Source organism: Schistocerca gregaria, chromosome 3 (assembly GCF_023897955.1).
Source record: "Schistocerca gregaria isolate iqSchGreg1 chromosome 3, iqSchGreg1.2, whole genome shotgun sequence".
Taxonomy (NCBI): Eukaryota; Metazoa; Arthropoda; class Insecta; order Orthoptera; family Acrididae; genus Schistocerca; species Schistocerca gregaria.
The window spans coordinates 713461240-713488937 of record NC_064922.1 but is presented as its reverse complement, the minus strand read 5'-3'; the positions used below and the strand labels follow the sequence as shown (position 1 = coordinate 713488937).

The window sequence follows — 27698 nt, the reverse complement described above, 5'->3', positions numbered from 1 at the left end:
TGCAAGTTCATCGTTGATTCCTTTACTCATTTTTTTTTTTATTATTATTACAGAGAGCAAAAAGCCCTCTGACCGAACACGTTGAGCTGCCGTGCCGGCACTCAGCTGCCAGGGGCGGACAACATATTGTAACTACTACGCAGTACGTTTACTATATGTATAAAAAGAGACTTATTACAGGCCACTTAAGATGCTTCATAAGTAAAAGAAGCGAAACTCGTGTAGCAGAAAACACACTGCCTTTCATTTAGTTGCATAGACGGAACACACGTCCATGGATCTGAAGCAACTAAGGAATGACGGAAAACGGATAAATGACTAGATTGTTCGTTGTTCAAAGAAATGAAATTAATAAATTAGTATCCAGAAGACTAATATCTCAAGACATGCTCAGTTAGCTCGTTAGCTTTTACAGATAGATGAGAAAATAAAAAAAAAAAACATGTAACGGTTAATAACTTTTACCTTAAGCGTTTCCTGACAAGTGACAAAACAGAAAATGCCTTTGTACTTCAAAGTGTATAATTTGTTGCTATGTGTGTTTTGTAGCCGTTTGAAATGAATAATTTTTTTGTATAATTATGTGAAAAGTTGTCCTGTGAAACCACTCTTAGATTTTCTTTGGGGAAGTGTTATTTCTGCATGTGAAATCACAGGTGGTGAAGTGGTCGTGAAACAGCAAGAAATAGCCGGAGGAAGAAAGAGAATCAGAGCGCAACTTCCCGTAACCGGAGTGAGCAGTACGGACAGACCACTTGCTCACTTGTACAAGAGTTATAGAGGACAATTTAAAGTTGTCTATTCACAGAAAATATTCCCTCATTAATCTGTAGTGATGTACATGAACCACTCCATGCCTAAATGTGGACGACTGCACTTGGATTTGAATTCAGCGCTTTCTCAGTACGAGTGGTGTGTTTGAGGGGGTCTCCAGTCGCTAGATGTAAAGAGATGAGTGGTCAGATTGAGTCTAAGTAGTCATCTTTGCCACAGAACACTGCGCATCGCAGGAGCACTTTTCAGAGGTTCAAATGGTTCAAATGGCTCTGAGCACTATGGGACTCAACTGCTGTGGTCATTAGTCCCCTAGAACTTAGAACTACTTCAACCTAACTAACCTAAGGACATCACACACATCCATGCCCGAGGCAAGATTCGAACCTGCGACCGTAGCAGTCGCACGGTTCCGGACTACGCGCCTAGAACCGTGAGACCACCGCGGCCGGCTTTTCAGAGGTATTGTAGCACATACCCTGATGCACTCTGACCAATGGCAACAGCTCTGTAAGAGCACACGATCACCCTAACTTTCGACACCTAGCGGATTTATTGGTTACTTCTCTTTGAATTCTGTTAGATGCAACACAGATGCTGCAATCTGAAAGATACTTCTCTTAAACCTACCGCGCTACTGCTCCTCTAGACTCCGTAAAACTTCGCATCAGGGTCGCGAGCACACGCCCAGTTGTCCAAGTTTTAAGAAGCTTTTGCGCATGCACCACTCGCCTGAAGTAATTGCCTTACGGTAAAATCCATACGGATTTGCACCGAGCGAGGTGGCGCAGTGGTTAGCACACTGGACTCGCATTCGGGAGGACCAGTCATCCTGAATTAGGTTTTCCGTGATTTCCCGTAATCGCCAAATGCAGGGATGGTTCCTTTAAAATGGCACTGCAGACTTCCTTCCCCATCCTTCCCTAATCTACGAGACCGATGACCTGGCAGTTTGCTCTCCTTCCCAAATCAGCCCAACCCACCATACAGATTTGATAACGTACATAGTTCACGATGTGCACAGGTAGCCCTACCCACTCAACTAGAAGTTTACTTCAGTGCCACCAGGTGGTAGCACACTGCAGCAGATTTTTATCCTTATTTGCTCATCATAAATCCTGCTAGATAGTAGCACACTTCTCATATATGCTAATTCACTCACTATACACTGTTGTAAAATTAGATCGTTCTACATCTACATCTACATCTACATGACTACTCTGCAATTCACATTTAAGTGCTTGGGAGAGGGTTCATCGAACCACAATCATACTATCTCTTTACTATTCCACTCCCGAACAGCGAGCGGAAAAAACGAACACCTAAACCTTTCTGTTCGAGCTCTGATTTCTCTTATTTTATTTTGATGATCATTCCTACCTATGTAGGTTGGGCTCAAAAAAATATTTTCGCATTCGGAAGAGAAAGTTGGTGACTGAAATTTCGTAAAAAGGTCTCGCCGCGATGAAAAACGTCTATGCTGTAATGACTTCCATCCCAACTCGTGTATCATATCTGCCACACTCTCTCCCCTATAACGCGATAATACAAAACGAGCTGCCCTTCTTTGCACCCTCTCGATGTCCTCCGTCAATCCCACCTGGTAAGGATCCCACACCGCGCAGCAATATTCTAACAGAGGACGAACGAGTGTAGTGTAAGCTGTCTCTTTAGTGGACTTGTTGCATCTTCTAAGTGTCCTGCCAATGAAACGCAACCTTTGGCTCGCCTTTCCCACAATATTATCTATGTGGTCCTTCCAACTGAAGTTGTTCGTAATTTTAACACCCAAGTACTTAGTTGAATTGACAGCCTTGAGAATTGTACTATTTATCGAGTAATCGAATTCCAACGGATTTCTTTTGGAACTCATGTGGATCATCTCACACTTTTCGTTATTTAGCGTCAACTGCCACCTGGCACACCATACAGCAATCTTTTCTAAATCGCTTTGCAACTGATACTGGTCTTCGGATGACCTTACTAGACGGTAAATTACAGCATCATCTGCGAACAATCTAAGAGAACTGCTCAGATTGTCACCCAGGTCATTTATATAGATCAGGAACAGCAAAGGTCCCAGGACACTTCCCTGGGGAACACCTGATATCACTTCAGTTTTACTCGATGATTTGCCGTCTATTACTACGAACTGCGACCTTCCTGACAGGAAATCACGAATCCAGTCGCACAACTGAGACGATACCCCATAGCTCCGCAGCTTGATTAGAAGTCGCTTGTGAGGAACGGTGTCAAAAGCTTTCCGGAAATCTAGAAATACGGAATCAACTTGAGATCTCCTGTCGATAGCGGCCATTACTTCGTGCGAATAAAGAGCTAGCTGCGTTGCACAAGATCGTTCGTCATATGTTAAAGTTGTACAGACAGTAAACCTATTTTGTAGGTTTGTGAATGAGTTATAGTATATTAAGTTACGTATTATATCATACAGTAATCCGTTTCAGGCGCTGAGAACCATACCGACCTAAGGCACATCATCGTCGACTGTGAGATTGTAGCATTTATTCACGCTGCTGAAATAATGCACGAAAAGCTGTATTTCTCTGATATCCACTTAAATGTAGGATCGACGGTGGTGAGCTTCAGGCCTTTATGGACCTCAGTGCCTCATTTGTATTACAATCAAGTGGCCATGTTAGTAGACATTACTACTTTATCTCCCCCCCAAAAGGCACTTTGTGTTTCGAGTTGGTTGTTTACTGTGCACGTATCGGCTTTCGTGTGCAGTGTCAACATAAACTAGTTGAAGGTATTTTAAATGCTAACAGGAATCTAAAGCTACGAGGACGTGTCATGAGTCGTGCTTGGGTAGCTCAGTCGGTTGAGCACTTGTCCGCAAAAAGCAAATGTCCCGCGTTCGAGTCTCGGTCCGGCACACAGCTTTAATTTGCCAGGAAGTTTCACATCGGTGCACACTCCGGTGCAGAGTGAAAATTGCACGCTGGAAACAAAAGTAAATTATCATAAGAAGTTATTCACAAAGGAACTAGAGCCACCGAGAGCAAATCCTTTGAGAGTGACGAAATCAAATAACCGTCACTACAAGCAAAAATACAAAAGGAAGTATACAAATGGTTCAAATGGCTCTGAGGACTGCGGGACTTAACTTCTGAGGTCATCAGTCCCCATGAACTTAGAACTACTTAAACCTAACTAACCTAAGGACACCACACACAACCATGCCTGAGACAGGATTCGAACCTGCTACCGTAGCGGTCTCGCGGTTCCAGACTGAAGCGCTTAGAACTGCTCGACTACACGGCCGGCTAGGAAGTATACAGTGAGCCCAAGTTGTTGCGAGGGTGCTGCGTAAGAATATCTGATTTTCAGCACAGAAGCAAATTCAAGAAATGATACATCTGTTAGGGATCCTGTACATTTGAAAATAAAAAAAAACAATAAAGGAAGCAATAGCACCAAAACTCCTACTTACACAAAAATGCGAAATGGAGAGTTGCGAAAGCTTACACATTATTTCGTTATTGCCTTAAACTGTACGTACAAAACAACAAAATTCCACAAAACAATTCTTTCTTTTGTCGGATAAGTTATGTATATTATTATTATTATTGTTGTTATTATTATTGTTATTGGGAGTGGCTGTAGTTATATAAACTTCTTGATAAGCGTAACTGTTATACAGGAGATGCTATTAAGTTCACTGTCAAATTTAACTGAATTTGAAAAATCTATGAACACCCAGAATGCATACTCACGACGCGCCACTGGCTCTGACCTATTTGAATATTATTTCTGTGGAATATACTGCGTAAATTTCCTGTTGAAAACGCAATCTCGCCTGTTACGGGCGTATGAGTATTGCATTCTGCTTATCAAATTATTTCTGTTTTTCTCCTTACTTTAGAGCAGCATTCGTGCGCCATTTTAGAAACCCATCGAGCTGATAGCATGCGCCTAATGCCTTTATTAGTGCCTAAGACCTAAAGCGTCTCATTCTGTAGTGACTGTTCTCTGTACAAAGTCATATTTTGCGTTCCGTTTTCCATGAACACACAGGGCGTCACTACTCAGCTAACATAGGCAGGAACAGCACTTAGCTAGGACTGCTACATATTTTTATGAATGTGGCGCTCTACACCGGGACTAAACCACGAATCACTCTCTTATTGCGGGCAATCTGTTCACTGACGCCCTCTAAACGTTACGATTTATTGCAGATAGTACCTATTCGCGGTTCCCGCCAATCTGGTATTGTCAGTATAAGGCAGTGGTTCTCAATCTGTGCGCCCTACATCATTTACGAGTGCGCCCTGTAGTATTTTAGGAAACCTTGTGGCCAAATATAAAAGAACATATAGCTACTCAATTTTACCCATTTCACGACAGGTATAATACGGAACGAGTCCTTACGTTTTGTCGAATAGTTCAGTTTGGTTAAGGAAACGGGGTGGCCTATTCTGCTTGTTGTGTCGACAGTGGTCGGAACATTTCATGCCGACTGTATTCTCTCTTCCATTGCTGCATGCTTTAGCTATCTAATAGTAGCGGCTGTTTGGGAACTGGGCAAAGGTATTTAAAAGTAATGAGTGATGATAAATCCATTGGTGGCCTATCGAGGTCATCCCTTACATCACCGAGGAGTGTAAGGAATACTAGGGACACTGTGATTCGCAGTGGGCAGAGAAAACTAAGTATTCGGATGGCAGAATGATGCGATCTGGAGAAACAGAATGCTCAGATAATTGTCACATTGCTGCAATAGTAACAATATGAAGTGATGGGAGTGATTGATTCATTTAATAATCAATTTAACTGTATTTATAAATATAATACTTTGTCCATAGTAAGGTTTGATGTGGCCGACACAGTAACTTACTTGATGTGTTGTAAATAAACTTGCAGTCCAAGGCTGCAACCATGAACTGCAAATTTCTTACAACATAATGCTTCATGGTCACTAATAATTAATAAATGGCTCAAATTCTACAACTCCTCGCACTAGAACTACATACAACAGTCTTACCTTAATTTCACAATTTTTGATAGAAATAATTTCCTTTGAGCGAGCCCTTTTTACTTTTGCGTGTAAAATATAACTGACTTGGTCGCTGGTCAGTACCAGGCGTACTGGCATCCGTGGATGAGTGGCACTGGTCATGAAGTTTTCCTAACCATCCCCCCCCCCCCCTCCCCCCATCTCATCACCCTCCGCCCTGTGCGCTCCGTGAAAATTATTTTCGCACCCCTCGTTCCGTGCCTTCTCTCCGTAACCAAACGGTACGACACTTGTGAAATTCTTAAAGTTTGTAAATAAACAGAGTTAATTCACAGTGTTGTCAATCGTTAATGGATTTCTGGTCAGATCCAAACATTCAGAATCAGGATAAAACGGTGAAAAAATATTTGATGACCGACGGATTTTTCCGATTGAAACCTCTTACAATTATTACTTGGTCGTGTCGTGCTTTTGTTTCGCAATTGATTTGCCTATGGACGTTTCTCTTTCATGATGGTAGCAATGCTGAAATTGAGCCTATTGAGCTATGAATGTGATTACAACTTGTCCATATAATTCGGAAGGTTTCGTGTCATTCCCGATGATTGCAAAACCTATTCCACCTAACTCCCAGTGGCACAGGCATATTATTATATTATTATATTATTATACTATTATTATTATTATTATTATTATTATTATTATTATTATTATTATTATTATTATTATTATTATTATTATTATTATTATTATTATTATTATTATTATTATTGGCCATTATGACCTATTTAGGGTACCGAGACAGTGTATCAAAAAATTATAAACAACATCTGCAACCAGTCAATTTTTAATAGTATTTTGCTGATAATGCATACCTTTCTGCTGTCAAAAAAAAAAAAAATATTGAAATGAGAAACAGACAGGAAATTATCTATGAGAGCTGCTTATTGTTTGACATCTAGCTGTCCGTGACTAAAAGAACCTCATTTAATGTTCTTTGCTACAGATGAGTAGCACATGCGAACATAACCGTCGTCGTTTATGAAGCCTTGCTACTATGAGTGTCATTTCCACTGCAGTTTAGTGATCCAGTGGATTCATGATAGAATTTCCAGCAAGGTTGACGGAACTTGAAAATTGTCGTTGGCAACAAAGTTAACCCATGGAGGCACAAGAATCCAGGCCCAGAAGTGTAACGCGTTTCCATTGTTGTGCGCTTGTCGTTATCGCAGAGCTTTCAGATTATATATCAGTGACGTGGGATTAGCGTACGTGGGGCTCGTGTTTTGTGTACAGCGTACTGCTTATTTTCAAAGCGCTAGAAGTGAATCTTACATACAAAATACAATCGAATAAAATGGGCAGATTTCTGAAAAATCGGCCTGCCGTCGAAGAATACGATTCTGGAAGTGAACAAACGCTAGTTGCTAGTAAAAAAGCGAAACAGCAGTCTACTCGTAATTACAATGAAAGCTACTTAAGCTATGGTTTCACTTGGAGTGGATATTGCCGTTTTCCACTATGCTCAGTATGTGGGTATGAAATGGCAAATGAATCTCCTTTTCCTAGTAAAGTGAACAAACATTTTAAAACAATGCAGTCATTTTTTCAAGACAAACCTGTAAGCTATTTCAAGACATTGGCTGAACAGCAAACAAGGGCAGCAAATTCTTTTAATAGTGTCATGTCTATTTCTGATAAATCTCTGATCGCTTCTTACCAAGTTTCTGAACTAATAGCAAAGAATATGAAAGCTCGCACTATTGGTGAGTCACTTATTTTTCCTGCTTGCAAAAAATGGTCATGACAATTCTAGGAAATGAAGCAGCTATGAAAATAAGGAAAATTCCTTTGCCGAATGACATATTTCACAGGAGTATTATAGAAATGTCTACTGATATTAAGAAAAATGTATGCAGTAATAAACTCAAACACTCAAACTTTGCATTGCAAGTTGATGAATCAACAGACATTACCAACCAATCTAAATTCTTAGCATTTGCCCGTTTCATCGATCAAGATCAAATAGTAAATCAATTTCTTTTTTTGCAAGGAATAAGTATGTGTACTAAAAGTGATGATGTTTCCAACGTTTTAAATGATTATCTTAATCAATGGAAGTTAACACGGAAGTCAAGTACAGGCATTTGTAGAGATGGCGCCCCTGGAATGGTAGGCTGTGTTAAAGACTACTTCCTTTGCAAGAAAACCAAATAAAGATGTTATCGTAACTCAGTGCTTTCTTCATGGGGAAGCCTTAATAGCAAATACATTGGGAGAAAAATTGAGAGGAGTCTTAGAGCAAGTTGTTCAGAAGGTGAAGTTTACTAAATCAAGGCCTGTCAAAACCCGTTTATTCGAAAAACTGAGTCGATATGGAGTCAGAACACAGATGGTTGCTTTTACGCTCAGAAGTCAGGTGGTTGTCTAGGGGGCAGTAATTATCCGTGTCATTGAGCTACGACGAGAACTTCTCGAGTTTTTCGTATAAATGAAACATTTACATTTTGCAACCTCCCTCGGAGTGAATTTTGGATTGCCAGACTGCAGTATTGGCCGATATATTTCAGCAGTTTAATATTTCGAACCCTAGCTTGCAAGGAAAGAAGAAATATTTTCATATCCACCAACAAAATTAAAGCGTTTCACAGAAAACCACAAACACGGAAAAAGTTGTTCACGGTAATTAGGTTCAAATGGCTCTGAGCACTATGGGACTTAACATCTATGGTCATCAGTCCCCTAGAACTTAGGACTACTTAAACCTAACTAACCTAAGGACATCACACAACACCCAGCCATCACGAGGCAGAGAAAATCCCTGACCCCGCCGGGAATCGAACCCGAGCGTGGGAAGCGAGAACGCTACCGCACTACCACGAGATGCGGGCACGGTAACTAAGAAATGTTCCTGTTGGTAGGGAGCACGTGCATAAATGAAATACTTCCAATAGAAGTAGATCATTTAATAATTTTGTAAGAGAAACTGATTTCATATTTTCCATCCCACAACGCTGAACAATATGATTGGATTCGAAACCCATTCATGGAAACTTCAGGTGATTTCGGCTTAACATTTACAGAAGAAGAACTGGCAGCTATATCTACTGGTCGTAGGCTGAAGATTAAGCATAAGGAATTGTCTCTTGAAGCCTTTCGGATTTCTATAAAAGAAGAATATGTGTCTATATCTAATACGTCTTTGAGCATTTTACTTCAATTTCCGACGTCATATTCATGTAATTAGGATTTTATGCCCTCAACACAAATGTAAAAAGAGAGGAACTCTTCAATGTATTGACGAGAAAATGAGAAGATGTCTTTCAGATGTATCTCCAAATATTGAAGAAACCGTGAGGAAACGTCAGGCTCGTGTTTCTCAGACACTAGAAAGAGTAGACGTAAGGTACGTTTCATTTGTATTGTATTTTTTCTTTTCTCTATAATTTGAATTAATTGTTAGTTTTATTGCAATATTTCATTTCAATACGTTTCACTTAATAGATTCTCTTGCCTTTCGTCTTGGCAGGCAACATGGCGCTCGACCGTCGCAAAGGTAACAATCGAGCTTCATGAATCACATTTTTCTATACAAAAATTATTTGTTCAGATTGTAATAATGTATTTTTATTAATATAAGTTGCATTTTCTGTAGTCTGGAAGCGAAATTCAAAATAAAATGACAATTTTTATTTTGTCGCAGTATCTATTTCCTGCATTGGCTGTTGTAAAATATTCCTCAGTTATGTGTATATAATGCGCCCACAATTATTTGCGGTCTATTAACTGCGCCCGAAGCTCAAAAAGTTTTAGAAACACTGGTAGAAGGTGTGAAACAGGACTTCTGCACTTCTTTGTATGTGACATGGCACTGAAGAACTTATAATTGTTAAAGTGCATAAACTATAAATTATGACGACGTCTTAATAAAATATGGACTAGTAAAATTTACGATTTCTCTGCCTCGTGATGCCTGGGCGTTGTGTGTTGTCCTTAGGTTAGTTAGGTTTAAGTAGTTCTAAGTTCTAGGGGACTGATGACCATAGATGTTAAGTCCCATAGTGCTCAGAGCCATTTGAACCATTTGAAAATTTACGATGGGTTTGACCCCACCCCCTTTAATGTTACAGATTTAACCTCATTCTATCTTAGTACGTCTTCATGGCTGAAAAATAATATCAATTATATTTACTCCTATTGCTTGTGAATACTATAAAAATAGTTTAAGTTTACCACGTGACGGTGTGTTAACGAATGTCAGTTATTACAAAGTAAATTTCGGTCACAAAAAGAAACACCCTCTACAACAGTTGTTTGGTGGTCATGTCGTCTCCAGCTAGCCAGAGAGAAAAATGATCACTATTGCGGTTGATATGTTTTCTTCTATTACTCCTGAATATTTTTTCGAAGGGATACGTAGAACAACACGACTGGCTCGATTCCTGGTATGCAGTTTTTTTTACATATTTAGTACGTAGGATCAGAATATTTGTACAGATATCACTTATTTCACGTCACTACATCACTTATTTCATCCATCTTGTGTTCAATGAAAGGAAATGAAATGTCGTGTGAGGAGGGCCTCCCGTCGGGTAGACCGTTCGCCTGGTGCAAGTCTTTCCATTTGACGCCACTTCGGCGACTTGCGCGTCGATGAGGATGAAATGATTATGATTAGGACAACACAACACCCAGTCCCTGAGTGGAGAAAATCTCCGACCCAGCCGGGAATCGAACCCGGGCCCTTTGGATTGACAGTCTGTCGCGCTGACCATTCAGCTACCGGGGGCGGACTGTGTTCAATGATTTCGCATCAGTGAATGAAATTTAATTGTTGCTTTATATTTCTGTACGAACAAAGAACGCTGAGCATACTCATGTCTTAAAAATAGAAACAACGCGATGTGATGATGTGCAGTGAAAAGATTACCTAGCATCTACATATGCATAAAAAATGGTAGGCGAGGGTAGGGCAGTACGAAACTACCTTAGTCATACTAACGTACTTAATAACACTCTTTCACAGTCCCCCGTCACAATTCTGTTAGCGTGTTTACGATGCGTGCAAGTTAGACTATTTAACCACCATGAAAGATCAAGAGTTTTAGTAAGACTGGTAACGCTAAAGGCTTATTTGACCTACGGAAAAGTAACATCAGTTCTCCACAAGCTGCCTTGGCAGATGGACAAATGAAAGATGCCCAAATGATAATAGGAGCAGCAATGTTTTCCACTTTCCCTCTCTGAATGTAACGGAAGTTAAATATTTGCTTCAGTTCCGAAACAAAACTTTGGCAAATATCTTGCAAATTGCAGATACACATTTAGAATAAACTTCAAACATTAAATATTACACGCTGCAATGAGAAGTGGCCAACATGAGACACAGATATAAGAAAAACTATTCTGTTTACGTAACAAAGCTCTCATACAATTTAGTCTTGTTGGAACGGATTCACTGCCAGACAATATTGTCAGAGCCTTTTTCTTTCAATCAGTTAGTCTCGCCTGTCCTACTACGCTAAACATAAAGAACGCCCAACACTTACCGGTAAGATGTATCTGCGATATAGCTCCAGCACCAGCAGTCTAGCTACGCTCCAGTGCCGCAATGTTGCTCGGCGTTTCTCGCCGAGGTCTTCACGTCATAACAGCGATTAACTGCGGCGTGTGTTCCAACGTACTGCTTATGTTCTTCAACATGCAAGCGGCTCTACGACGTCATACGACTCAGCTTCCAATGCCACACTCTCGCTTTGATGCGTGTTACCCCACAACCCCATTCAGTCACGATGGCGCCGGGGCTGTGGTAAAGGAACTCGATAAGTATTTATTTACAATTGCCGTTCCACAGCTGTTTACCGTGAATTTCACGAAAACGCATTTGTTCCCAGCCCTTGTCCTACCCTCCACCTTTAGTGGCCTTGTTATCGCCAAGGTGTTGATTCCCTATTATCCGCACTGTCTTCCTTCTAATATGAATGTACGCTTTATGCGGCCGGAGTTCTACTGTGTCTGTCAGCGCGACATTATAATATAAAAATACCGACATTTCGGTTAATTTTGCAGCCACTCTGATTAAGGCTGCCTGCAATAGTAGAAGAAACGTCGGTAGTTTTATCATCTTATTAAAACGTGGTCACAGACACAGTAGAACATTATGAACTTTATTCCTCCTTGCCCACTGGCGAAATATGTTTCGCACTTGTTAGCCTCCACATGGCGACCGGAAGTCTTGTCCAGACTAGCAACTGCGCGAAGACTGTCACGTGTTGGTCTACTGACAATTAAACGTTCATCGGCACTTTTGCTCGAGAACAGTACTGGCACGCTATCCCTTCGACAGCATATATTTGCAGTGAAATACGTGAGCATTCGCGACTTTTCTAAATAAAACACAGGCCTATTAAATATAGATTCTCCATATTTTTGTATAAATTGATGTGGTACGGACTCTTCGCGCTGTCTTCTGTTATTTCGCACATGATCGACATGTTACAGATTTTGATGAGTCTTAGGTATGTTGCGGAGGCACCTATTCTGAGTCTCTAGCTAGCTGTTTTTCACACGACGGCTGGTAGTTTCCGAGAAAATCGATGTTGAAGTTTTATATGTACATGATGTACCTTTAATGTCACCACGCATCATGTTTTCAAACAAGCGAAAGTAGCTCGGCGGCTAAGGCTCATTGCTCTCACGCTGACGGTACAGGTTCAACTACTACCCGTGTTTGTGACTTTTTTTTCATTTTCATCGCTCACATTATCACTAAATAGTGTATATCACGCAAAATTTCACTGTAGTAATTGCATTAATATATCAATCATTACACCAGATTTTCTTCAAATTTGTATTCCGTTTGTGTTTCGCAATTTGGATAATGTTCGCTAGATTCATAGGGAGGGTAGACTGAGCAGACACTTTACCATCAAATCTTTGTATATGAAAGGAAAGCATGTATCTGTACCGTAAAAAATATTCCACTTTGCCAATCCTGTGATGTTTGTTTTTACAGGAAGGTTAAAATATTCACGAAAAATATTTAAAATGTCCCCAACTTGCTAAAAGCTGATAGAGAAACCACTTCAGAAGAACATTTCATAAAAATTCATTATTTAATTCTACAACAGTTTAGCGCATCTGCTTTCACACGAATGATCAAAGATGCGTGGTTCGCGTCGAAGCTAATCGACGAAAGAACAATCTTTTAGAATCCAAACGAACTGTTTCCCATTATCGCTTATGAAAAATTCGTGTGCCAGCAAGGCAGTAGCTTTAAATTGCGTGTTTCTTTACGAATTTGTGTTTTGGTTGCTTCTACGACAAATGCCATCCGGAATCCTGTTATAGCATAGCAAGCGATGCAAGCGATAGCGAATAAGACGATACTGTAATCTGCTCTTCGACAAAAGGAATACGCCTTCGAAAAAAGTGTTCTGTAGTGTCTGAATATTATTACTGTCTGAATCAATCGGGAAAACTAAATAACAAACAAACGAAAAACTCCATACTGCGAGACAAATGATGATTCAACCTTACATAACTACATATTTCACAAAATTTTCTTATGTCTCTCTACATGTTTTTATCTTGGATTATTTGTGATGTTGCGTGGTATGATATAGCCAGAAGTCTTCCTTACTTATGGTGTCTGCGGTCAGGATGTAACGAACTGAATGTCCTTTGAGCCAATTGACGGAATTTCTTTCCGTGTTCGGGTATGCAAATCCTTCTGTGTATAAAAATGTCCGCTCATGTGATACTGTTTGGTGTTACCCTGCACGTGCAAGCTAATTGGTTGGTCGGTTGGTTTGTTGGTTTTGGGGAAGGAGTCCAGACAGCGAGGTCATCGGTCTCATCGGATTAGCGAAGGACGGGGAAGGAAGTCGGCCGTGCCCTTTGAAAGGAACCATCCCGGCATTTGCCTGCAGCGATTTCGGGAAATCACGGAAAACCTAAATCAGGATGGCCGGACGCGGGATTGAACCGTCGTCCTCCCGAATGCGAGTCCAGTGCCTAACCACTGAGTCACCTCGCTCGGTATGCAAGCTAATTACTGCCTAATAGTTTGCCATATGTCCTGTACTTTAACGCACACTAATCTGTGCTCCTCAGTATTCATTAACCCTCGAGATGCGAACAGTACGGACTCTGTTTCGTGGATGGCGTCACGTTTGGAGTTGGTAGGTAGTTTTCTATTGACAGCCTTGTACATATCTCATTCACACCCGAAGGTAAATTCCGATGGCTACTGTTTCTCCAAATCTCCTACCAGTCGTAATGTGGATTTTTCAGTTCTGTCATATTTCTGTTCTTATCTTCTCATAATTTCTGATGTATATCTTTCACTGTTGTCATACTTTTAGCGGTGAGTTTCGGTTGGATATAACTGAATATTTAAAAACCTTAAAATGACAAAAACCGTTTGGAGTGTGCTGCACATCTATGGGCGGGTACAGATTAACAGGAGTGATCTCATACAGCAGATGGGTCGTTAAACTACTGGGCGACTTTGTCCACAGTTTGTTATACCTATATTCAATGCCTAACATATGCATGTGGGAGACCACTTTTACTTTCCCGGTGTTTTGCATGGGAAATCCTCGTTCTACATTCATTATATCTGGTTTTATTTTGTTCAGTTTTGCACCTGATGCCAGTTCGTATCTGCGTATAATTTGTAGTGTGAGCTGGATGTCGTCTCTGTTTATTACCACAGGACCTACATCGTCGGCGCATACCTTGCGCCGGCCGCGGTGGGCTAGCGGTTCAGGCGCTCAGTCCGGAACCGCGTGACTCTACTGTCGCAGGTTCGAATCCTGCCTCGGGCATGGATGTGTGTGATGTCCTTAGGTTAGTTAGGTTTAATTAGTTCTAAGTTCTAGGGGACTGATGACCACAGATGTTAAGTCTCATAGTGCTCAGAGCCATTTGAACCATTTGTATACCTTGCAGACAATGTTTTGGCCATGGATGTGTAATCCTCGAAGCTTCTGCTGCAGAGTGACGAGCAAAAGAATCAACAGCGATGGAAAACACAGGCCAGCGACATGGGGCAGCCTCACCTAACTACTGAAATCAAAACTCCTCGATAACTGACCGTTGATCATAATTCTTGATGACCCGTTCTTTAATATTCAATGTATCACATTGAGAAACCATAGTAGAAAGCCCATGGTACTCATTGTCTCTAGAAGTTATTGACAACTGATCATGTCAAAAGCGTTCTCAAAATCTAATGATATTATTGCACATCTACGGTCAAGGACGCTTGCTGTAGCTATAGTGTCTCTATAATTACACACGATGTGGAGGATAGATCTGTCCTTGTCTACACCAGTTTTATAGGCTCCGGTGATGCCATGTATTACCCTCTTGGTCCTTTATGCAAGGATGCGGGTCATTATTTTGCAGTCACTGTCAAGCAGTGTGAGGGGTCGAAATGAGCACAACCGTTCCTTCCATATTTGTAATAATTTAGGTGTCAATTGTGCGTGGAAAACCTAGTAAAATTCTGAAGGCACGCCACCTGGACCAAGTGATTTGCTTTCGGACTAAATGATATTGCAACATGTATATCGTCTTAATAGATCTTCTCTATAATATCGTGCGATGATGTAATACTGAGTTTCCTTTGAATATTAGTTAACAGTTCTGCCGGTGCCTCGTTATCAGTAGCATTGGGGGACATAGTTGTGCAAAATGTCTGTATATTCCTTTTTTAATTTCCAGTTGGTTGATTCAAACGGCTCCAACATTCGTTTTGAGTTCCAAAAAAATTTTCCCTTGCCCCCTCTTCTTTTCGCGTGCAACATGAAAAACTAATGTCTCGAAAACAGCGTCCTGCCCTCTGCGCTTCAAGACAATATTTTTGCTTTTATTTTCCTCGATCTGGATATAGTTCGCAATTGCCGATGCATCTAGTTTATATAGATCCCTCAGACAATGGAAATAAATTTCAACAGCTCTCTTATATCAGAAACTTTTTTCGCGCGAATAATGCATTAACACTATCCGTAGTTTCTGTTTTGAATACTGAAGCCACAATAACAAAGCAGAATTATAAGTAGTAAACATCCTCTCACATTGTCCCGCTGCTCGATGGGTTTTCTGGCGTTTCATATTTAATGTGATTATAGAGGGTGGTCCATTGTTCGTGACCGGGCCAAATATCTCACGAAATAAGCGTCAAACGAAAAAACTACAAAGAACGAAACTTGTCTAGCTTGAAGGGGGAAACCAGATGGCGCTATGGTTGGCCCGTTAGATGGTGCTGCCATAGGTCAAACGGATATCTACTGCGCCTTTTTAAATAGAAACCCCCATTTCTTATTACATATTCGTGTAGTACGTAAAGAAATATGAATGATTTAGTTGGACCACTTTTTTCGCTTTGTGATAGATGGCGCTGTAATAGCCACAAACATATGACTCACAATTTTAGAGGAACCGTTGGTAACAGGTAGGATTTTTCAATTAAAATACAGAACTTAGGTACGTTTGAACATTTTATTTCGGTTGTTCCAATGTGATACATGTACCTTTGTGAACTTATCATTTCTGAGAACGCATGCTGTTACAGCGTGATTACCTGTAAATACCACATTAATGAAATAAATGCTCAAAATGATGTCCGTCAACCTCAATGCATTTGGAAATACGTGTAACGACATTCCTCTCGACAGCGAGTAGTTCGCCTTCCGTAATGGTCGCATATGCATTGACAATGCGCTGACGCATGTTTTCAAGCGTTGTCGGTGGATCACGATGACAAATATCCTTCAACTTTCCCCTCAGAAAGAAATCCGGGGACGTCAGATCCGGTGAACGTGCGGGCCATGGTATAGTGCTTCAACGACCAATCCACCTGTCATGAAATAAGCTATTCAATACCGCTTCAACAGCACACGAGCTATGCGCCGGACATCCATCATGTTGGAAGTACATCGCAATTCTGTCATGCAGTGAAACATCCTGTAGTAACATCGGTAGAACATTGCGTAGGAAATCAGCTTACTTTGCACCATTTAGATTGACATCGATAAAATGGGGGCCAATTATCTTTCCTCCCATAATGCCGCACCATATATTATGCCGCCAAGGTCGCTGATGTTCCACTTGTCGCTGCCATCGTGGATTTCCCGATGCCCAATAGTGCATATTATGCCGGTTTACGTCACCGCTGTTGGTGAATGACGCTTCGTCGCTAAATAGAACGCGTGCAAAACATCTATCATCGTCCCGTAATTTCTCTTGTGCAATGTGGCATAACACGACGTTCGAAGTCGTCGCCATGCAATTCCTGTTGCATAGAAATATGGTACGGATGCAGTGGATGTTGATGCAGCATTCTCAACACCGCCGTTTTTGAGATTCCTGACTCTCGCGCAATTTGTCTGCTACTGATGCGTGGATTAGCCACGACATCTGCTAAAACACCTACTTGGGCGTCATCATTTGTTGCAGGTCGTGGTTGACGTTTCACATGTGGCTGAACACTTCCTGTTTCCTTAAATAACGTAACTATCCGGCGAACGGTCCGGACATTTGGATGATGTCGTCCAGGATACCTAGCAGCATACATAACACACGCCCGTTGGGCATTTTGATGACAGTAGCCATACATCAACACGATATCGACCTTTTCCGCAGTTGGTAAACGGTCCATTTTAACACGGGCAATGAATCACGACGCACTGGCGAAATGTTACGTGATACCAGGTACTTATACGTTTGTGACTATTACAGCGCCATCTGTCACTAAGCGAAAAAAGTGGTCCAACTAAAACATTCATATTTCTTTACGTACTACATGAATATGTAATAAAAATGGGGGTTCCTATTTTTTAAAAAACGCAGTTGATATACGTTTGACCTATGGCAGCGCCATCCAGCGGGCCAACCACAGCGCCATCTGGTTTTCCGCTTCAAGCTGGATGAGTTTCGTTCTTTGTGGTTTTTTTCGTTTAATGCTTATTTTCTGAGATATTTGGCCCTGTCACTATCAATGGACCACCCTGTATATGCAGCATGCTCGGAAAACCTTGTAGGCCACAGTTCCGTCTGCAGTACTCTGTTTTTCAGGTTGCTAAAGATGTAGACACTGTCTAAACAGCTCGCTGAAGTGTTCGTAATGAAAGTAAAGCCAGGCGCTTCACCGATTTTAAGCTTCCATATGTCAGATAGTCTAAACTCTTTCACTATGTATGCTAATACTATGGACATGATAAAACTGGGGACTTGATCTTTGGGATTTAAAACACAGTTAAAGTCCTCCGCAGTTATGATGTTTCCATGGCGGACACCGAACAGTGGAGCAATTTCGTGTCTGAAAAAGTCTGCTCCACTACATCGATTGCTGCTTCCTGACGGTGCCTAAATAGTGACGATTCACGTGTTATAGAACGTGCAAGCAACCCCTCTGCAACTAGAAAGAGTTTCAATGCCGTTAACCTTAGTGCCTCCGTTCGTTAGCATCGCTGTCCCTAGTTCACTTCCATGTCCAGAGTTAACATATCATTACACCCATTTATGTCGTTTAATTCAATGTCTTTTACTTCCTGAAATAAGGCAAAGTAGACATCGGCGACATATAAAAAATCTTTAAGGCTACTCAAGTAAACTTCGAATATTGTTCACATTCAAGGTTGCAATTCCATAGGCATGGAAGGAATCATAAATTTGTGAGCATTGTTATGAGCTATCATCGCTACCTGTTGTTTATCATTCATCAGATAGCCGTGAAATTCTTTGCAACTAACGGCGTTAAGATTATGTTCCACACTCTATACTCGCCTTCAAATTCATCCGTGCTACGTGTGAAACAGAAATACTTTTCCTACAGTTCTTTAATAAACTTGCAATTTCTCTCAGGCATTTTAGCACTTAATTTAATAGCTTGCTCAACACCAATCATTTACCTGAAAACACGCCCAAACAATGATAGGGCAGTACAGTATGTGCGCGAAATTATTGGCAAACAGTGTTGGGAAAGAATTTCGACATCTTGCGCAGCGCTAACAACCCAGGATTTTCGCTTCGTACCGACAATCTACCACGATAACAATTACACATGAAAGCAGCGAGGTTTAGTGAGAACGCAATATAGAACGTTAAACTCAAATGTGGTACTTTTTTTGTAGCAATGAATATAATTTGAATGTATGGTGCCTGTCCTTCGGACGTGTCCGAAAGAATAGCCACGCAGAATCCGCAGCTTTGATACATATTATGTAAACTGAAGGGGAAGGGGGTGGGGGGGGGGGGGGGGAGGAAAGGAAAGGGCGGGAGCTAATGATCGTGACTCTGATGTTTGCCACACTGAAACTCGAACCCGGCATCAACTATGTTGTAGGCAGTCGCGTTAACCACTGCTCCATGCAGACACTGTGTTTATAGCCAATGACCGGGCGCGGTGGCACAATGGCGAGCACACTGGACACCCATCCGGGAGGACAACGGTTCAAACCCGTATCCAGCTATCCTGATTTAGCTTTACGGTGATTCCCCTAAATCGCTTCAGGCAAATTCCGGGATGGTTCCTTTGAAAAAGTGCACGTCCCATTTGATTCCCCGTTCTTCCCTAATCCAAGCTCGTGCTCCGTTTCTAATGACCTACTTGTCGACGGGACATGGTGCTAGGTGGGAGAGAGTGTTGACTGGGGAACATGCCGAGGTAATCCACGCATTTGCGATACACACTGCGGACAGGTCGCTGTGGGGGAAACCGGATCAGAAGAGAATCAGCATGTGGTGCTGCAGAAGAATGTTGAAAATTAGGTAGGCTGATAAGGTAAGGAATGAGAAGATTCTGCTCAGAATCAGAGGGGAAAGGAATATGTGGAAAAACACCGACAAGGAGAGAGGACAGGATGGTATGACTTCTGTTAAGACATCAGGGAATGACCTCTGCTGTACTAGAAGGAGCTGTAGAAACTGTAGAGGAAGACAGATACTGGAATACATCCAGCAAATAATTGAGGGCGTAGGTTAGATGTGGTACTATGAGATGAAGAGGTTAGGAGAGAAATTCGAGGCCGGCCGTATCAAACCAGTCAGAAGACTGATGACTCAAAAGAACGTTCAGTGATCAGTTTGCCGGCGGCAGCGGTGGTGAGTGGTTCTCTGCGATGTGCTGCAGTTGACCTCTCTCGCAGCCTGGTGAATTTGTGTGATTAGGAGCCAACAGCCGTCAGTATTTGAAACTGTTTGAATAGTAGAAAATGGCGCGTTGTGTCAGCCAAGTGCCCGCATCTCGTGGTCGTGCGGTAGCGTTCTCGCTTCCCACGCCCGGGTTCCCGGGTTCGATTTCCGGAGGGGTCAGGGATTTTCTCTGCCTCGTGATGGCTGGGTGTTGTGTGATGTCCTTAGGTTAGTTAGGTTTAAGTATTTCTAAGTTCTAGGGGACTGATGACCATAGGTGTTAAGTCCCGTAGTGCTCAGAGTCATTTGAACCATCTCAGCCAAGTAGGAAAGACACTTCGAAGTTCACTTTCGATGGAAATTCTATTAGACCGACTTCCTCAGTGGTTGAAAAGTTCCTACAAAAAGAACTGAAACTGACTGTTGACGATCTTATTGGAATTCATTTGTCGACTGTCAGCATGGCTGTCTTGGTGATGTCAGTCTTTTACATGACGGATTCAGTATCAGAACTGACAGAATTTTTGAATATCCGTTCGAAATGCCTCCCGACTATATTAACGCAGTAGTTTCGAATTATGGGAAAGTCTTAAGTAATACTGCAGATAAATGATCCAGTGCCCGCAGGTTCCCTGTATTGAACGGGGTGAGTCAACTAAAAATTGGTCTGAAAATCCGTATTCTGTCCTACTGCAATATGTTGCGGTGTATAGCAATAGTTAGGTATGATGGGCAACCCAGAAATTGCGCTGGATGCACTGGAATGGGTCACGTGAGTGCAAAATGTATGCAAAGGCGTGTGGCCCCGCTGTCGGCAGGCGAAGCAGTAAGACCGGCGGTTACGACCATCTTAGGCGGCGGCTGCTACTGGACAGAAACCATCCACCTCGATTAAGGCATCAATCCCGAATCACAGTGTTAGTGAAAGAATCATTCCGAAGGAGACCACAGATACTGCGGAGGTGTGCCTGACCACATTGCAACCGACAGAAACTGTGAAGAGTGCTCCACCCACCAACATATCAGAAAACACCACAGCAGTGGCTATCACTATACGGGAGCTACCCACCCCCGTTTCGACAACACTCACGAATGTAACTGTTTGTGCAAGTGACTTCCCAATGGCGACCACCGAAATAGCAGGTAGTTCCAGTTTTCAAAAAGTCATCGAGCATATGCGCTAAACTCTAGGCCAATATCTCTGACATCGATCTGTTGAAGAACATGTTTTTAGGTCGCGTATCGTGTCATTTCTGGAAACCCAGAATCTACTCTGTAAGAATCAACATGGATTCCGGAAACAGCGTTCGTGTGAGACCCAACTCTGTTCATGAGACCCAGAAAATATTAGATACAGTTTCCCAGGTAGATGCCATTTTCCTTGACTTCCAAAAGGCGTTCGATACAGTTCCGTACTGTCGCCTGATAAACGAAGTAAGAGCCTACGGAATATCAGACCAGCTGTGTGGCTGGATCGAAGAGTTTTTAGCAAACAGAGCATAGCATGTTGTTCTCAAAGGAGAAACGTCTACAGACGTTAAAGTAATCTCTGGCGTGCCACAGGGAAGTGTTATGGGACCATTGCTTTTCACAGTATATATAAATGACCTAGTAAATAGTGTCGGAAGTTCCATGCGGCTTTTCGCGGATGATGCTGTAGTATACAGAAAAGTTGCAACATTAGATAATTGCAGTGAAATGCAGGAAGATCTGCAGCGGATAGGTGCTTGGTGCAGGGAGTGGCAACTGACCCTTAATATAGACAAATGAAATGTATTGCGAATACATAGAAAGCAAGATCCTTTACTGTATGATTATATGATAGCGGAACAAACACTGGTAGCAGTTACTTCTGTAAAATATCTGGGAATATGCATACGGAACGATTTGAAGTGGAATGATCATATAAAATTAATTGTTGGTAGGGCGGGTGCCAAGTTGAGATTCATTGGGAGAGTATTTAGAAAATGTAGTCCATCAACAAAGGAGGTGGCTTACAAAACACTCGTTCGACCTATACTTGAGTATTGCTCATCAGTGTGGGATCCGTACCAGGTCGGGTTCGCAGAGGTGATAGAGAAGATCGAAAGAAGAGCGGCGCGTTTCCTCCCAGTGTTATCTGGTGAGTTTGATAGCGTTACGGATATGTTTAGCAAACTCAAGTGGCAGACTCTGCAAGAGAGGCGCTCTGCATCGCGGTGTAGCTTGCTGTCCAGGTTTTGAGAGGGTGCGTTTCTGGATGAGGTATCGAATATTTTGCTTCCCCCTACTTATACCTCCCGAGGAGATCACGAATGTAAAATTAGAGAGATTCGAGTGCGCACGAAGGCTTTCCGGCAGTCGTTCTTCCCGAGAACCATACGCGACTGGAACGGGAAAGGGAGGTAATGACAGTGGCACGTAAAGTGCCCTCCGCCACACACCGTTGGGTGGCTTGCGGACTATAAATGTAGATGTAGATATAGTAGTGGAGTCCTTTAGCAAACCACAACTCATAGAAACTGTGACGAAATCCTCCATCACCAACATCCCAAATGACTCGAAAGTTTCTGAAGTAGCATCTGCTGGCGATAACATTTCCGATCAGGACCAGGAAACTGTAGCGGGCTATTCAGAGACTACACCGAAAAGCTTTACCCCAGAAAAAAAAGGAAAGCTTGCGCGTGAAGGAGCTGAGCAAATTGCTTCGCTAGTGCGTGCGAAGGCTAAACAAGTAGCTAATAAAATCAATGAGGGATCTGTGGGAACCTTTGTCTACAGTCCACCAGTGCCGTCCATAAAAAATTCCTCCACCCCGCTAAACTGAGCCACATTGCCACGTGACAGAACAGACCATTCAAGGGAACTGGGCAGACGAATCAATCGAGGACGCGGAGATAAACAAAATACCGGCCTCCACTGACGAGCGAAAAACAAATGTGTCAATTATTGAGAAACATAAACTCGTCAGAAAAGTATTCATTGACTGCTGTTAACAAGTAGCAAAAGGCAGGAAACAAATAATAGTACTGTAATTGTTTCTAAATATAGAAATACAGAATATCTACTGGTTCTTGATGTCCTCTTGACATACTAACCCCACAGTTCTTCTCTTGACATACTAACCCCACAGTTCTAGTCCGTACTTGTCGGTAGAATTCATAAGACTGTGTGCCGCATGCAGCTACTACCAAACTGTACGACCTTACAGCAGCTGTGTTTAAGCAGTTGGAGTGTACTCCAGGTCAAGGGAAGAGAGGATCGAAACTGGAAACTGAACTGAGCAAAGTGAACTAACGGAACGGTTTCGGTCTTCCAATTAGACTCATTTCGCACACTTCACCATCAGAACAGCAGAGGCTTAGATCCTGGGAGTGAGATGTACTCAGTATCATACGAAGGGACATTCATCCATGCGCATTATAAGTTTCACTACGAAAGAGAAGTAGAGAGTAAAAGAACGATATAGCTCTCGAAAAGAAAGACCGCTCCTATCAGTTCCTTTCCAGGGACAACTCATCTGAACTAATTCGTTCATGAATTATACATCTATAGTTGCAACAATTCACACATTATGTTCTGCTGCAGTGGTGCATCTCCGACTCTCCCTAAACTGATAGAGCAGTTGATCGAAGATCTCTGATGTCCTGTCACTCGATCAGTCTAGTCTTCTTTCTAACACCATAGATTTCTTGGTTCGTATTACGTTCTACCCATTACTTCAGAAAATTGTGCTTCATCTGTTCTTTTCACTTTTAGTACGCCTCTGTCATACTATATCCCGTATACTATCGATTATTTATTTCCTGATTTTGGTTAAATGTTTGTGTGTAGCGAAAACAAAACTCCTTAAATATTATGCAGTAGGTTTTTCTCCGAATTTTCATAGAAAGAGAGGGAAGTGGATAAATGGAGTATGGAAATGGCTAGGTCACGTCTATTTTAAGCAAAAAAATAATATTTGTTTGAATGTGAACAGGAATGTTGAGAGAAACTTAATTAATGACTTGAGGGAAAGTTGAAATATTTCACGAGCATCTGCTGCCAGCTATAGAATAAATGATTTGCGAAAATGTTCCTCTCTTTAAGGCATAGCAATTTCACTAACAAAAATTATATTTGTGTGATGTTTCATCTTCCTTCAGATCAAGTACTAAACTTAGATCATTTGGAGACCGATGAAATACCAGAAATGCATTTCAACTTCTCGCGGCGTAATGAATATTCCATTAAATTTTGGGCATGCAGCCCCCCAAATAAAATTTCTTCCACTGATTTTTCGGCCACGTATCGTCTGGCCATCTTCTGAGTAAGTTTGCAAGACTTATAGCTCACTCTGAGGATGGCCGGATGATACGTGGCCGAAATATCAGTGGAAGAAAATTCATTTTCTGGGCTGCAAGCTCAAAATTTAATGGACTCAATACCAAAAAGTTTATCTTTTCAAGGCATAGGTATTTTGGCATAAAAAGTTTCAATACTGTAACACTTAACTGTCAGAATTGTTTTTTCTGAATCAAGTCCTAATAATAATAATGTCGTGTGACGAGGGCCTCCCGTCGGGTAGACTGCTCGCCTGGGGCAAGTCTTTCGATTTGACGCCATTTCGGCGACTTGGCGTCGATGAGGATGAAATGATGATGATTAGGACAACACAACATCCAGTCCCTCAGCGCAGAAAATTTCCAACCCAGCCGGGAATCGAACCCGGGCCCTTAGGATTGACAGTCTGTCGCGCTGATCACTTTTTTTTATCTCGTTTTGTTCGCTGTTGTTCGTTGCATCTGCTCGGGGCGGACGTCGTAAGACATCCGTTTAAGTTCGTTGTTGATCGATTAGCTCATTTTTTTTATTACAGAGAGCTGCTAACCCTCTGACCGAAGACGCTGAGCTACCGTGCCGGCGACCACTCAGCTACCGGGGGCGGACAATCAAGTACTAAATTCAAGTAATTTCGAAAAAAAAGACGCTAGGAAAGCATATGTGAAGTCTATAAGACTATGCTTTCTGAACAATAATTGAAAAAAAAAACTGATCGGGCAAATGTACATTAAAAATAATTGTCTACAAGTAAGAAATAAAATAGGCTAGAGGAACATTTGACGAGCCTTTGAATGATATTCGAAATAATGTACAGAAGAAAGGTGCGTCCAATTTTTTCTAATCCATTTTATTTCTTAAATTTATACAAATCTTTTCACAAAATATTTGACCAATATTTTTCAGAATATTTTTTTATATCGCTGTGGATGTTACACATACTTCTATGCAGTACTGAATTTGAATTATACAGTTCCCTAAATTACATTTACTTTTGCTCCAAATGTGTATCAATTGTACACCTACCGAGGATCAATTTAAATATTGTTTTGTACGCTCTAAGATACAAAAAACGACGTACCACCACAGGATTATCAGAACGGGACGGAAATCGGTAGATGTGATATGAATGTAAGACAAATAAATGGTTACAATTCCAGGAAAACTGGATGATTTATTCATGAGAACGAGCTTCGGAAATTGAGCAAGCCAATAACTCGTTGGTCAACCTCTGGCCCTTATGCAAGCAGTTATTCGTCTTGGAACTGATTGATGTCCTCCTGAGAGATATCGTGCCAGATTCTGCCCAATTGGAGCGTTACATCGTCAGAGTCCCGAGGTGTTTGGAGGGCCGTGCCCATAATGCTCCAAACGTTCTCAACTGGAAAGAGATCCGGCTACCTTGCTACTTAAACTAGTTTAAACTAACTTATGCTAATAACAACACACACACCCATGCCCGAGGGAGGACTCTAACCTCCGGCGGGAGGGACCGCGCAGTTCGTGATAGGGCGCCTCTAACCGCGCGGCAAGTAGTGTTTGACAAGCACGAAGACAAGAAATAGAAACTTGGTCAGCAAGGTCACCAGATCTCTCCCCAGTTGAGAACGATTTGTGCATTATGGGCATGGGCCTCCAATCACCTCTGGATTCTGACGATGTAATGCGCCAGTTGTACAGAATTTAGCACGATACCCCTGAGGACCCCCCATGAACCATGGACCTTGCCGTTGGTGGGGGGCTTGCGTACCTCAGCGATACAGATGGCCGTACCGTAGGTGCAACCACAACGGAGGGGTATCTGTTGAGAGGCCAGTCAAACGTGTGGTTCCTGAAGAGGGGCAGCAGCCTTTTCAGTAGTTGCAGGGGCAACAGTCTGGATGATTGACTGACCTGGCCTTGTAACACTAACCAAAGCGGCCTTGCTGTGCTGGTACTGCGAACGGCTGAAAGCAAGGGGAAACTACAGCCGTAATTTTTCCCGAGGGCGTACAGCTTTACTGTATGGTTAAATGATGATGGCGTCCTCTTGGGCAAAATATTCCGGAGGTAAAATAGCCCCCCATTCGAATCTCCGGGCGGGGACTACTCAAGAGGACGTTATCAGGAGAAAATAAACTGGCGTTCTACGGATCGGAGCGTAGCATGTCAAATCCCTTAATCGGGCAGATAGGCTAGAAAACTTGAAAAGGGAAATGGATATGTTAAAGTTAGATATAGTGGGAATTAGTGAAGTTCGGTGGCAGGAGGAACAAGACTTTTGGTCAGGTTAATACAGGGTTATAAATACAAAATCAAATAGGGGTAATGCAGGAGTAGGTTTAATAATGAATTAAAAAATAGGAGTGTGGGTAACCTGCTACAAAAACATAGTGAACGCATCATTGTGGCCAAGATAGACACGAAGCCCACACCTACTACAATAGTACAAGTTTATATGCCAACTAGCTCTGCAGATGATGAAGAAATTGATGAAATGTATGATGAGATAAAAGAAATTATTCAGGTAGTGAAGGGAGACGAAAATTTAATAGTCATGGGTGACTGGAATTCGGCAGTAGGAAAAGGGAGAAAAGGAAACGTAGTAGGTGAATATGGATTGGGGCTAAGAAATGAAAGAGGAACCCACCTGGTAGAATTTTGCACAGATCATAACTTAATCATAACTAACTCTTGGTTCAAGAATCATAAAAGAAGGTTGTACACATGGAAGAAGCCTGGAAATACTAGAAGGTATCAGATAGATTATATAATGGTAAGACAGAGATTTAGGAAAGAGGTATTAAATTGTAATAAGACATTTCCAGGGGCAGATGTGGACTCTGACCACAATCTTTTGGTTATGCGCTGTAGATTAAAACTGAAGAAACTGCAAAAAGGTGGGAATTTAAGGATATGGGACCTGGACAAACTGATTAAAGCAGAGGTTGTACAGTGTTTCAGGGAGAGCATTAGGGAACTATTGTCACAAATGGGGGAAAGAAATACAGTAGAAGAAGAATGGGTATCTCTGAGGGATGAAGTAGTGAAGGCAGCAGAGGATCAAGTAGGTAAAAAGACGAGAGGTAGTATAAATCCTTGGGTAACTGAAGAAATATTGAATTTAATTGATGAAAGGATAAAATATAAAAATGCAGTAAATGAAACAGGCAAAAAGGAATACAAACGTCAAAAAATGAGATCGACAGGAAGTGCAAAATGGCGAAGCAGGGATTGCTAAAGGACGAATGTAAGGATGTAGAGCTTTCTCTCAGTAGGGGTAAGATAGATACTGCCTACAGAAAAATTAAAGAGACCTTTGGAGAAAAGAGAACCACTTGTATGAATACCAAGAGCTCGGATGGAAACCCAGTTCTAAGCAAAGAAGGGAAAGCAGAAAGGTGAAAGGAGTATATAGAGGGTCTTATACAAGGGCGATGTACTTGAGGACAATATTCTGGAAATGGAAGAGGATGTAGATGAAGACGAAATGGGAGATACAAAAGTGCGTGAAGAGTTTGACAGA

At 41.8% G+C, this 27698-nt stretch overlaps 1 protein-coding gene across 1 annotated transcript in view; it reads right to left on the bottom strand.

Annotated features, from left to right (window-relative positions):
* The window catches only part of LOC126354381 (solute carrier family 22 member 7-like), a 181680-nt gene extending 170202 nt beyond the window's left edge, over positions 1-11478 (bottom strand). The window contains exon 1 of the mRNA XM_050003982.1: positions 11302-11478. The gene's annotated coding sequence lies outside the window, so the exon portion shown is untranslated. The remainder of the gene's footprint in view (positions 1-11301) is intronic.
* Between the last annotated feature and the right edge of the window lie 16220 nt (positions 11479-27698).